Consider the following 11,907-nt stretch of genomic DNA (forward strand, 5'->3'; position numbering starts at 1 on the left):
AAAACCTGGTTCAGACTTCACAGCTCCAAAAGGTCCAAATTCTTCAAGCCCAAAAGTAGATAATTTCCCAACCAAGGTATCTTTGTTGACAGATGTATTAGTCATTGTTCTTAACTCATTAATAGCAGTATCCTTCATCTTGTAATTTGGTGGTAGGGCTCTCAAAAATTTAGAAACAATTTCATCTTTGCTCAGAGTTCCACCACAATATTGAATTCCCATAACAATCTCATTTACCCTTTCAATGAATATAGTAATCCTTTTATCTTCTTCCATCTTCATATTTTAATATCTCACCTAGTAACCATCAAGTTTTGCAATTTTCATTGTAGGATCACCTTCATTAAGAAGCTCCAACTTATCCCATATAGATTTTCCATATGATTTGTCAGTTAATCCCATTATTTGTTGATCAGAAAGTGCACACAAGAGGGCTTCTCTTTCTCTACAATCATTCTCAAGCTCCTTATCCAAGTTTTCTAGAGGAGGATTGTCAGATGCTGGATTATGAGGTGTGACACCATTCTGTGTGATCTCCCAACTCTCCTTGCCAAGACATCTCAGATGAGTCTCCATCTGAATCAATCATACTGTGTAATTTGTTCCATCAAGCCTAGGAATATCCCTCGGAAAGATAGCTCCAGATGAACTTGAACCATTAGACACCATAGGATCTTCCTCAAGCGGTTAATCTTTCTGCAGAGAGGACCAAAGCTTTGATACCAATTGTTAGACAGTTCAAATAACTGGAAGAAAACTAAGAAGGGGGGTGAATCAGTTGTCTCAGATTACCGGAACCCAAAACATTAATACTAGAATTCTTAAACCAAATATCTGAATAGCAGTTTAACCAATTAAGCATAGACAATAATTAGAGAATAAATACCATCCACATGACACCAAGATTTATACGTGGAAAACCCAGTAAAGGGAAAAACCACGGTGGGAATCCTACCCACAGTCAAATAATACTTTAGTAGTAAGTATGTGAATTACAATTGAGGGGTCTGCACTTGCAGGAAGGCCAACAGCCTAGAGCGAACTACTCATCACAAAAGGAGTCTCACAGACTACATAGAAATCCAAACTACAATCTGGAAGAAGTGTTAAACTGCAAAGATAACATCTCCTATGCCTGAGTACAGTTTCGGTTAAGCTCAATATCGGAGGACTAAATCCTCTTACATAAACCCAATTTGATCTCCTATGATCAACCAAATCCTCTACTGAAATGATATTACATTATTCGTGCATTACATATCCATTTCCCATTTCTTGACCTTATCCCATTTCATGATCTACAATGAGATCTTATATCATATAAATATACAAACCCTCGACCATAAACAATTAGGTCGGCCACCAGATAATAAACCAAATACATAATTATAAAACATGTCGACCTTAGGAAAAACAAATAATATCCAACACATAAGAAATCTCGGAAACACATTGAGAGGTCAAATCCACACGTTTCATTAAACCAGTCGATAACCTAGATCAACCGGGACCCACTATAGATCCATACACTAAAGAAATGATCTCCATCCACCAAGTCTCAAACATGATCACCAATAGCATCCTGAAACTCCACCAGAAGTTGCACCAACACCACTTATGCATATCATCAAAGATCTTCATCAAAAGCTCTACCGGTGAAACCCTTGCAGGAACCACAAGCCAAGCTTCCAAGCAAACAGGATAGCATCTGATCACCAGACCAAAACCAACTTACTGAATATGAACATGAGTATCATGAGTAAGCCAATTCCATAACCAAATCATACCAGAGCCTACCAGATCATGTCGGATCCAAACCAACCAGAAACTACTCAACCTACTGGGACTAGAAGGGTGTCAGTAAAGCATCCAAATAGCTAGTGTTGACATCAATGCAACACATAATTAATTCATCCAAATGGCCAACACTCTGTCTGTCATCAACATCACGTGCCCAATCAACATCTTTAAAAGCACTCAAAGTGAAATCATCATCTCTAGGATACCACAAACTAAAATCAACTATCCCTTTCAAATATCTGAAAAATTCTCTTCACATCAACTACATAAGATTCCTTAGGATCAGCTTGAAATCTAGAAAAAAGATACACAACATTCATAATACCTAGTCTAGTTTGAGTCAAATACAAGAAACCACCAATCATAGATCTATATCTTTTTTGATTTTTTTTCTGAGAATCTCATCATCCTTTGTCAACTTACATCTGGTCACCATACGTATACCAACAGGCTTTCCATCATCCAAACCAAACTTCTTCAACAATTCTTTCACATACTTACATTGAGCTATAAAGATACCTTTATCCAACTAATTAATTTATAATCCCGAAAAGAATTTTATCTCACCAATCATAGACATCTCAAACTCATTATGCATATCATTAGAAAACTTCTACACAAACCATCATTTCCACCAAAAATAATATCATCAACAAAACCTTCAACAACCAAGATGTTATCATTATCAATCTTGAAGTACAAATACTATCAATATTACCTTTATTGAATTCAAGCTTCGTTAAATAAATATCTAATCTAGCATACCAAGCTCTTGGAGCTTGATTCAATCCATGTTGTGTTTTCTTCAACCTGCAAACCATATCCTTTTGATCTATCACCTAAAATCCATCTAGTTGCTCAATGTAGAATTCTTCTTCTAGCTCACCATTAAGAAAGACCGATTTGACATCCATCTGATACACCTTGAAATCTTTGTAAGCAACATAAGCAAAAAATAATCTTATAGCTTCAATTCTTGCTATTGGAGCAATGGTATCCTCAAAATCAATACCTTCAATCTGAGAATAACCCTTACAAACAAGTCTTGCTTTATTCCTAACAACTTCACCTTGTTCATTTAATTTATTTTGAAACACCCATTTAGTTCCAATTACATTCTTATCCTTAGGTCTTGGAACTAAAAACCTTGTATAATTTTTTTCAATCTGATTCAATTCTTCTTCCATAGCTTTAACCCAATTTTCATCTTTAAAAACTTCATTTACATCCTTAGGCTCAATCTTAGAAATCAAGAAATACTCTTCAGAAATTCTTCTCCTAGTAATCACACCTCTATTCTTATCACCTATGATTTGATTCTCTGAATGATTCAACCTTACATACCTCAAAGTCTTAGCATTTTCCTTATTTTGTAGACTCTTGAACTCTTTCTTCTACACTAGCTTCTTCTTCATTTTTAGGATTTTCTAGAGCAATCTACACTTTCTTTCCTTTATGTACACTGATATCTTGATCATCTTAATCATATTTGCAAGATCTGATTTGTCTCTCATTTCCTTCATCAACCTTCACATTAGCACTTTCAAATATCTTCTTCAATCTCTTATTATAACACCTATAGGCCTTACTCTTAATAGAATAACCAAGAAAGATTCCTTCATCACTTCTAGCATCAAATTTATCTAGATCTTAATCTTTTCTGATATAGCATTTACTACCAAAGATTCTAAAATATCTAACTGTAGGAACATGACCAAACCATAACTAATAAGGAGTCTTAACGGTATCACCTTTGATATGCACCCCATTAAAGGTAGACACTATAGTACTCAAAGGTTCTCTCCAATAGATATGCGGAACATTTCCTTCAATCATCTTGGTTCTAGCAGCTTCCTGAATTGTCTTGTTCTTCCTCTACACAACACCATTCTGTTGAGGGGTCCGCGGAGCATATAACTATCTCTTCACCCTATTCTCTTCACAAAAATAATTGAACTCGCCTGAGGTAAGTTCACCACCTCTAACAGATCTCAAACATTTCAGCTTCAGATCAGTCTTTGTCTCAACCATAGCTTTGAAAATTTTGAACTTATCCAATGCTTCATATTTCTCCCTTAATAAAGTAACCCACATCATCCTTGATTAGTTATCAATCAACAATATGAAATACCTATCACCCTAAAAGCTTCTCACTCTAGAGGGACCACACAAATCAATATGCACAAGATCTGATGCAGGAGCATCCCCAGTTGATGAGCAATCTCGCATCAACCAAAAATATGTCCTTTCAATTTTGTTCTTGTTTAGTTCATTGTGTTGTTTTTTGTGTTCTTACCAGTTGGTACCGGTAGTTGCTTTCTTTTCATGGAATATCTTATTTTTGGTTTCCAAGCTGGTTTATGTGCTTAATTCCATATTTTTAGTTCATTTGGGTTCCTTTTCGATCAATTATTGCTCTCGGTTGACTGTTTCTAGGTTCTGGGATAGTTCTTGTACTTACCGATTGGTTTTCCTTATTTATCGGTGTGATTCTTGGCATGTGGATCTATTTTTGGGTCTTGTTTGATGTTCTTGGGCATGTGGTCGACCTTCCTGCTGAACCGCACCTATTGGTTGTTATTTTCCAGAAACATTTTGTTCATTCTTAGGGTTGACCTAGTTACATGTTTCATTTTCTTGCATTGGTAAATTTAATCATATGAGGTCGACCCAGACATGTTCTAGTGCATATAAATATGATATTATGTAATCAATTGTAGGGGCGAAGGAAGTAGAATTAAGAATAAGGATTGAGATTCATATTTTGTGATCCGGTTGGTTCTTAGAGTCTTGGTTGGGTTGTATCTGGCTTGAGGCCTGCATGTAACCAGTTAACTACCAAATGTTCTTTGATAATTATATGATGATAACCAGATGGTTTCCAGAATTTCTAAATCCACAATTTGATATGTTTATGTAATCTTGCTATGTTTTCATGTTTCTTTCATTGTGTTTCTCTTGCTGCATAATCCGGTCAATTCTCTTTTGAGGGTTTCACTAGTTATGGATGCATCATGTGGTATTAGAGCTAGTTATGGACTAGCTAGTGGAAGAACTATTTGCAAACATTGAGGCATTCCTTTGGGTGGACAGATCATCGATTGGAGGCAGGTTGCACATTTTTTCAATAGATCACCGAGGGGAGGCAATTGAAACTGGTAGTTAGATCATTGAGTTGAGGCAGTTCATCGTAGTGGAAGAGGAGATGTCACCCAGAAGGACAAACCCTTGGAGGGTAGAGCACATGATGGAAGAATTCAAGAATGAAGTGAGGAACAAAATCCGAAATGCTTTGGTTGGTTTGTGGAGAAACCCTAAATCTGAGGATGAATATGAAGAAGTCAGTGAAGAGCTTGAAGAAGCTGAAGGACTGGAAGATGAAAGAGAGGAAAGATTCCTGAGAGCAATGGCACAAGTGAGTAAAGTTCATAAATTTGAACTTTCCAACTTTTCTAGAACACTGAACCTAGAAGATTTGATTGATTGGATTGGAGAGTTGGAGGACTACTTTGAGCTTGAGGATGTCAAGGACCCACAGAGAGTCTGGTTGGCATAGACTAAGTTGAAAGGGCATGTTGCCTTATGGTGGAAAGAATTGTAGAAAGGCAAATTAGAGAATAGTAAATTGAAGATCACTTGATGGAGACAGATGGTTGCAAGATTGAAGGCCAAGTTCATACTGGGAGACTACAATTTGGAATTGTTTAAGAAGTTGCAAGCCTTGAAAAAGAGAAACGTGACTATGAAAGAATACACTAAGGAATTCTACAAGGTGGTGATTAGATCTGGACATAGGGAGATGGATAGAGAAAAGGTGGTGAGGTACATAATCCTACTTGCTTTAAACATTCGAGATGAAATGAGTATATCGAGGGTTTCCACTATTGAGGAAGCCTACCAGTATGCTTTGAAGGCTAAGGAGAAGATGAGAAGAAGAAAATTGAATAAAAGGAAGGATAAATTCAAAGGATAGATTAGTGACAGTATGAAGAAACCAGTTGAGGAAGATGAATCAAAACCTAAGTGGCGTAAATAACCGGAATAGAAAATACAGAGGAAAGGCACTGGCAGTACTGGTAGAGAATTTCCTGGCAAATGTTTCAAGTGTGGAGAAACTAGACATAGATTTTATGAATGTAAGAAGGGAATGGCAAGAAGTTGTGTGGCAAATGAGGAACCAGAAGGTGAAGGTACCGAATTTGACTGTGCACCGAAGCAAGGAGAATCCCTTGTGTTCAAAAGAAAGGATACCAAATCTACTCAAAGGAAGAGTATTTTCCGGACTATGTAAATCAAGTGGTAAGTGTTGCAAGGTTATTGTAGATAGTGGAAGTAATGACAATTTGGTATCTGAGGAGATGGTTGTGAAGCTTGGATTGAAGAGGCTTGAGCATCCTTGTCCTTATGAGGTAGGTTGGTTGCAAGATGATCAAAAGATAGAAGTAAAGGAGCAATGTTTAATGAATTTTAATATTGGGCCTTTTAGGGATGAGGTTTTGTGTAATGTCGTATCTATGAGTGCTTGTCATGTCTCATTGGGAAAACCTTGGTAGTTTGATAGAGGAGTTGTTTAAGACTATAGAAGAAACCTAGTCACTATTGAGAAGGATGGGCAGAAGCTCGCATTGATTTCTTTGAAGGAGAAAGAGAGGCAAGTGAAGAATCTGAGTTTGGAGAAAAGTTGCAGTACTGAGAAAATGATTGCAGAGGTTATACCGGAGGGTTACATGAGTTTGCAGAAGGATCTGACAGGTGAGTCTAATGAACAGATGGAACCGGATGACAAAGAGCTTATGATGACAAACCGGATGGTCTTGTGGTAGAAACAAATCAGAGTTGCAGAAGAAAGAAGGAAGCAAACAAAGACAATGTACAGATCTGAAACAAAGGAAGAGAAACAAAGAGAGTTTAGGAGTTAGAGAAGTCGGTTGAGGCACCAGAGGAGCTAAAGCAAAGGTTGGTAGATAACGAAGATGTTTGGATCATAAATGAGCATGGGGTCTTTATTCTGAATCCTTTTAGATGTTCATGACTTGCCTCTCATGGAACATATTTTTCTACCTAGGTTGTCTGATGCAGGAGCATCCCCAGTCGATGAGAAATCTTGCATCAACCAAAAATATTTCCTTTCAATTTTGTTCTTGTTTAGTTCATTGTGCAGTTTTCTGTGTTCTTACCGGTTGGTAACGGTAGTTGCTTTCTTTTTGTGGAAGATCTTATTTTTGGTTTCCAAGTTGGTTCATGTGCTTAATTCCATATTTTCAATTCATTTGGGTTCTTTTACGGTCAGTTATTGCTCCTGGTTGACTGTTTTTGGGTTCCGAAACAGTTCTTGTGCTTACAAGTTGGTTTTCCTTCTTTACTAGCATGATTCTTGGCATGTGAATCTATTTTGGGTCTTGTCTAATGTTCTTTGGCATGTTGTCGACCTTCCTATTGAACCACACCTCGTGGTTGTTATTTTTTGGAAATATTTTGTTCATTCTTAGGGCCGACCTAGTTACACGTTTCATTTTACTACATTGGTAAATGTAATCTTATGAGGTTGACCCAGATATGTTCCGGTGGGTATAAATATGATATTATTTAATCATTTGTAGGGGTGGAGGATGTAGAATTGATAATAAGGATTGAGATTCGCATTTTGTGATCCAATTGGTTCTTAGAGTCCCGGTTAGATTGTATCTGGCTTGAGGCCTGCATGTAACCAGTTAACTACTAGATGTTCTTTGAAAATTATATGATGATAACTGGATGGTTGCTAGAAGCTCTAAAGCAATAATTTAATTTGTTTATGTAATCTTGTTATATTTTCATGTTTCTTTCATTGTGTTGCTCTTGCTGCATAAGCCGGTCAATTCTCTTTTGAGAGTTTCACTGGTTATGGTTGCATCAAGATCCAATATCCCATTAGAAGTATATTGTTTTCTTTTGAAAGAAACTCTTGTCTGCTTCCCTAATTGACATCCCTTACATACCAGATTAGAAGGCTTTACAATCTTAGGCAGATCTCTCACAGCTTGAGTGGAACTTATCTTAACCTTGCAATCAAAATTCACATGACACATAATTTTATGCCATAACCAACTTTCATCAATCTCATAAATCAAGCAACTTTTACCACTAGCATTAAAGTGAAAGATATTACCTTTAGTCTTTGTACCTGATGCAATCTCTATTCCAGAGTTGCTCAATATCTTACATTTTTCATTCTTGAATTACAAATTATATCCCTTATCAACCATCTATCCAACACTCAAAATATTATTATTTAGACCTTCAACATACAAAACATGATTAGTTTTATGCTTATCATCAAGAGAAATAGAACCTCTACCACAGATTATACCAGCTTTGTCATCACCAAATCTTACTACACCACAATCATACTTTTCCATACTCACAAACTTACTCTCATCACCTACCATACGATGAGAGCAACCACTATCAATAACTCATTCATCTTTCTCTTCAACCTTAGCAGGTAAATATTTATCTTCAATAATGCAGCTAGTAGAATCAGCAGTCACCGGATCATTTTCCTTAATAGCAATGAACACCCATTCATCTCCTAAATTTTCTTTCTCAAACTCATCATTTGTCACACCTTCATCGGTAATAAAATAATACTTCTTCTAATATTTAGACTTATATGACTTCAAAGGCTTCTTAGAAACTCTTTGTGGACACCTTGAGGCAAAATGTCCTATATTATTGCATGAAAAACATCTAAGAGGAAACTTCAAGGCTTCAAGCTCTTCAAGTTCTCTCATCTCCTTCTCATATCTATATTCCCTTGTAGAAATTTCTCTCAGATACAGTAGCTTTTAATGCAAATTCATATTTAGGAGGGGCTTCACCAAACTTGCTCAACTCAAAAGCAACAAGCTTTCCAATCAACATATCTCTAGTCACATCTATCACATTCTGGATCTCTTCAATAGCACCCACCTTATGCTTGTAAGCAAGAGGAAAGGATCTCAACACCTTAGAAACAATATCAGACTCTTCGAATACTCCACCAACACATCTGATGTTAAGCACCAGCTCATTTACTTTCTGCATAAAGGAGGTAATAATCTCATCTTCACCCATCTTCGACATCTCGTACTTTCCTTTCAAGCTCTGCAACTTATCAATTTTCACATGGTTGTCACCTTCATACAAAGTCTCCATTTGCTTCAATATCTCATGATTAGTCTATAAATCCATCACATTAGTTGTCTCAAAATTAGAGAAGCCACTCAGAAATGCTTCCTTAGCTCTAATATTGAATTCTTCTTCCTTTATCTGATCCAGAGTGGTAGGAGCATTATACACATTCTTAGTAATCTTCCAATAGTCTTCACCAATGCATCTCAAATGACATTCCATCTGGTTCATCCAGAGAGTGTAATTGTTCCATCAAATCTTGGACTATCCTTCTTAAAAGAAAAGATTGTCATCTTGAATCTCCTCAAGCAGTAAAGCTTCTTCCAGAGGATCTAGCTCTAATACCAACTATTGGCAACAATGCAACAAACCGAGAGGGGGCGGTGAATTATTTTTCTCTCAAACTTAAATTCAAATCTGATAATAAACAGTGAAAGAATAAATCAACACCATATAACAACAATATTTTTGATGTGGAAAACCCAGTTAAGGGAAAATCCACGGTGGGAACCTAATCACAATGAGATAATACCCTATTAGGAGTAAGTGTAAATATTAAAATGGGGAATGCACATGCATTCAGGCACACTACCTAGAGCTCACTTCTCAAATCACAAAACAATAAGGGCTACAACCCTGGGAAAGGCTCATTGCCTTATAGAAAGATTTGGATTACATCCAAAGAATCATGAACTTATAAAATTGCATCTTCGCATGCCTAGTTACAATTCCGGTTAAGCACATATACACAAACTCTTCTCTTCAAAACTTCTTCATACTCTTTTGCACTTCTCCTCTGCTACTAAAAGATCAAATCAATGTTCTCACATGCAGATACCGAGAAGATACATCTGCAACATGACAATTACATATATTATATAAATCATCAACCTATGTTTCAAGGTCGGCTTAACCCTCAACACAAATTATAAAATAATAACCTCACACGCTACAACAATACATGCGGACCAAAATAATGTCGGCTAAGACATAGTCTGGACCCAAATCAATACCGCATGCAAGAAACACCACCAATAATTACGCCTCGAACATCCACAACATGCTACAATCATTATGAATGTCGCATAAAATGAAGAACACCTCAATAAAATGATCAATAATGCACACAAAGATCAATGTAAACCAACAACATGGATATAACACGATCTAGAAACATCCTTAAGCAAAGTGAATCACACTAGAAATGACCGCAACATCACCACTGACTAGAATCTTCATCATCAATATACCGAACCTCAAGAACACCAACCAAACTGACTGTCAAACTGAAAGATTCACTTGCGGACCTCCAAATCATGAACCATCTTAATTGAGGACACATATGAATGTCCTAAACACTCTGCCAAATCCGCAAACTAAGATAATGCAATTTTGGAGCAATGCAGAGAAAAAACATGAATACTGAATAACATGAACAACTGAATAACCAACCTCAATATCGGATCTCATAACTCAATAAAATAACCATGTGAACCATTGAAACTTCTTTTGAATCAACTAGAGATAAGTATCTATAAACCCATTAAACCGCAAGATCTCAACTACGACACACTGGCTAAACCAGCTCATTTACTTTGACTACAATACTGGAATACACATAAGAATATGTTGACTTCAATGACAACACGTCATTTTAGAAAACTTCTCAACAATATCCAACAAACCACATCTCAAGGGGCATAATGCAACACAACACCACCACTTTGGAGGTACAACAATGAATAACTACAAGCAATGAGGAGGCCTCATATGCCCCCTTTAAGATGTAAACATGTAGTCATGTTGATATATTAAGGAAGATGCGGCTCCATATTAAGGATAAAAAAACCTTCAACACCAAGGAGATATCCTCAACAAAAATGTATGTGTTCTAGTCTAGGAAGAAGATCCCCATAAAGGATAATGATCTTCATGCATGGAAGAGATAGTTGTAAAGGAGATGTCATACATCAAGTTTAAAGATATCCTTTTTAAGGATACATAACTATAAAAGGGATAGGAAGATATCTTCAATGTCTAAATCTATCTACCTCCCTAAAGAGAGGAGATCTTAAAATAAAGATGACATCTTTAACACTAAGAAAGGGGAAGAGGATAAAGAATACACACCTTCTCTATTGTTGGGAGAGGGGATTCTTGATGAAGGATTCCACACTTTCAATACCAAGGAGAGATCATTTATAAAAGATATATGATTTCAAGGAAGGAACGGGTCTTAATCAAGGATACACACCTCCAAGCAAGGAGAAAACCTCACGAAGGATAAAAAATTATATGCAAGGAAGGATATATTATAAAAGATACAACTTAACAAAGGGAAATTGGATCCTTGTGACTTGGATAAATGTTTGAAAACTATTTCTTCCCTCCAATATAGAGAAAAGAATAATTAGGTTGTTATGTTACTAACCAAGTATGATTACACATGAAATTATACCACAATGAATGACAATGAGCCCCCAATGGGTGATCTAATAATGTCACATAGTGAGGAGCAACATAAATAGGTCTAATAATTAGGTTGTTTTTTATCTGATATGTAATCTGGTCTTTGGTTGCCAGTTTCTCGTTAGCATTTTGTTGTCATTTTCCTTAGTTGTTGTTTTCTCTACTGGTCTTTTGCAGTTTTTCTTTCTATGTCTTGTTCTCTCTAGTTTCTTTTATGCTTATCTTCTCATTATGTAAGCGGGTTTTGGGTCCCTTAAAACCTGGTTTTCCTTAATCAAAAACATAAATAGGTCTAAAAATGTTATAAAATTATATATGAAGTAAAACTAAGAAAAATATCAATATCACATGTTATATGAATAATACCATTATGAACAAGTTCTCTAACACATTTATTAAAGGTTTTACAACCAACAATATAGTATTGTAATGTGGTGAAAATTATGAATTCGAGTTTCAACATGTAAAACCACTAACTAGCCCAAT

The sequence above is a fragment of the Cryptomeria japonica genome, chromosome 1 (genome assembly GCF_030272615.1).
Source record: "Cryptomeria japonica chromosome 1, Sugi_1.0, whole genome shotgun sequence".
NCBI lineage: Eukaryota > Viridiplantae > Streptophyta > Pinopsida > Cupressales > Cupressaceae > Cryptomeria > Cryptomeria japonica.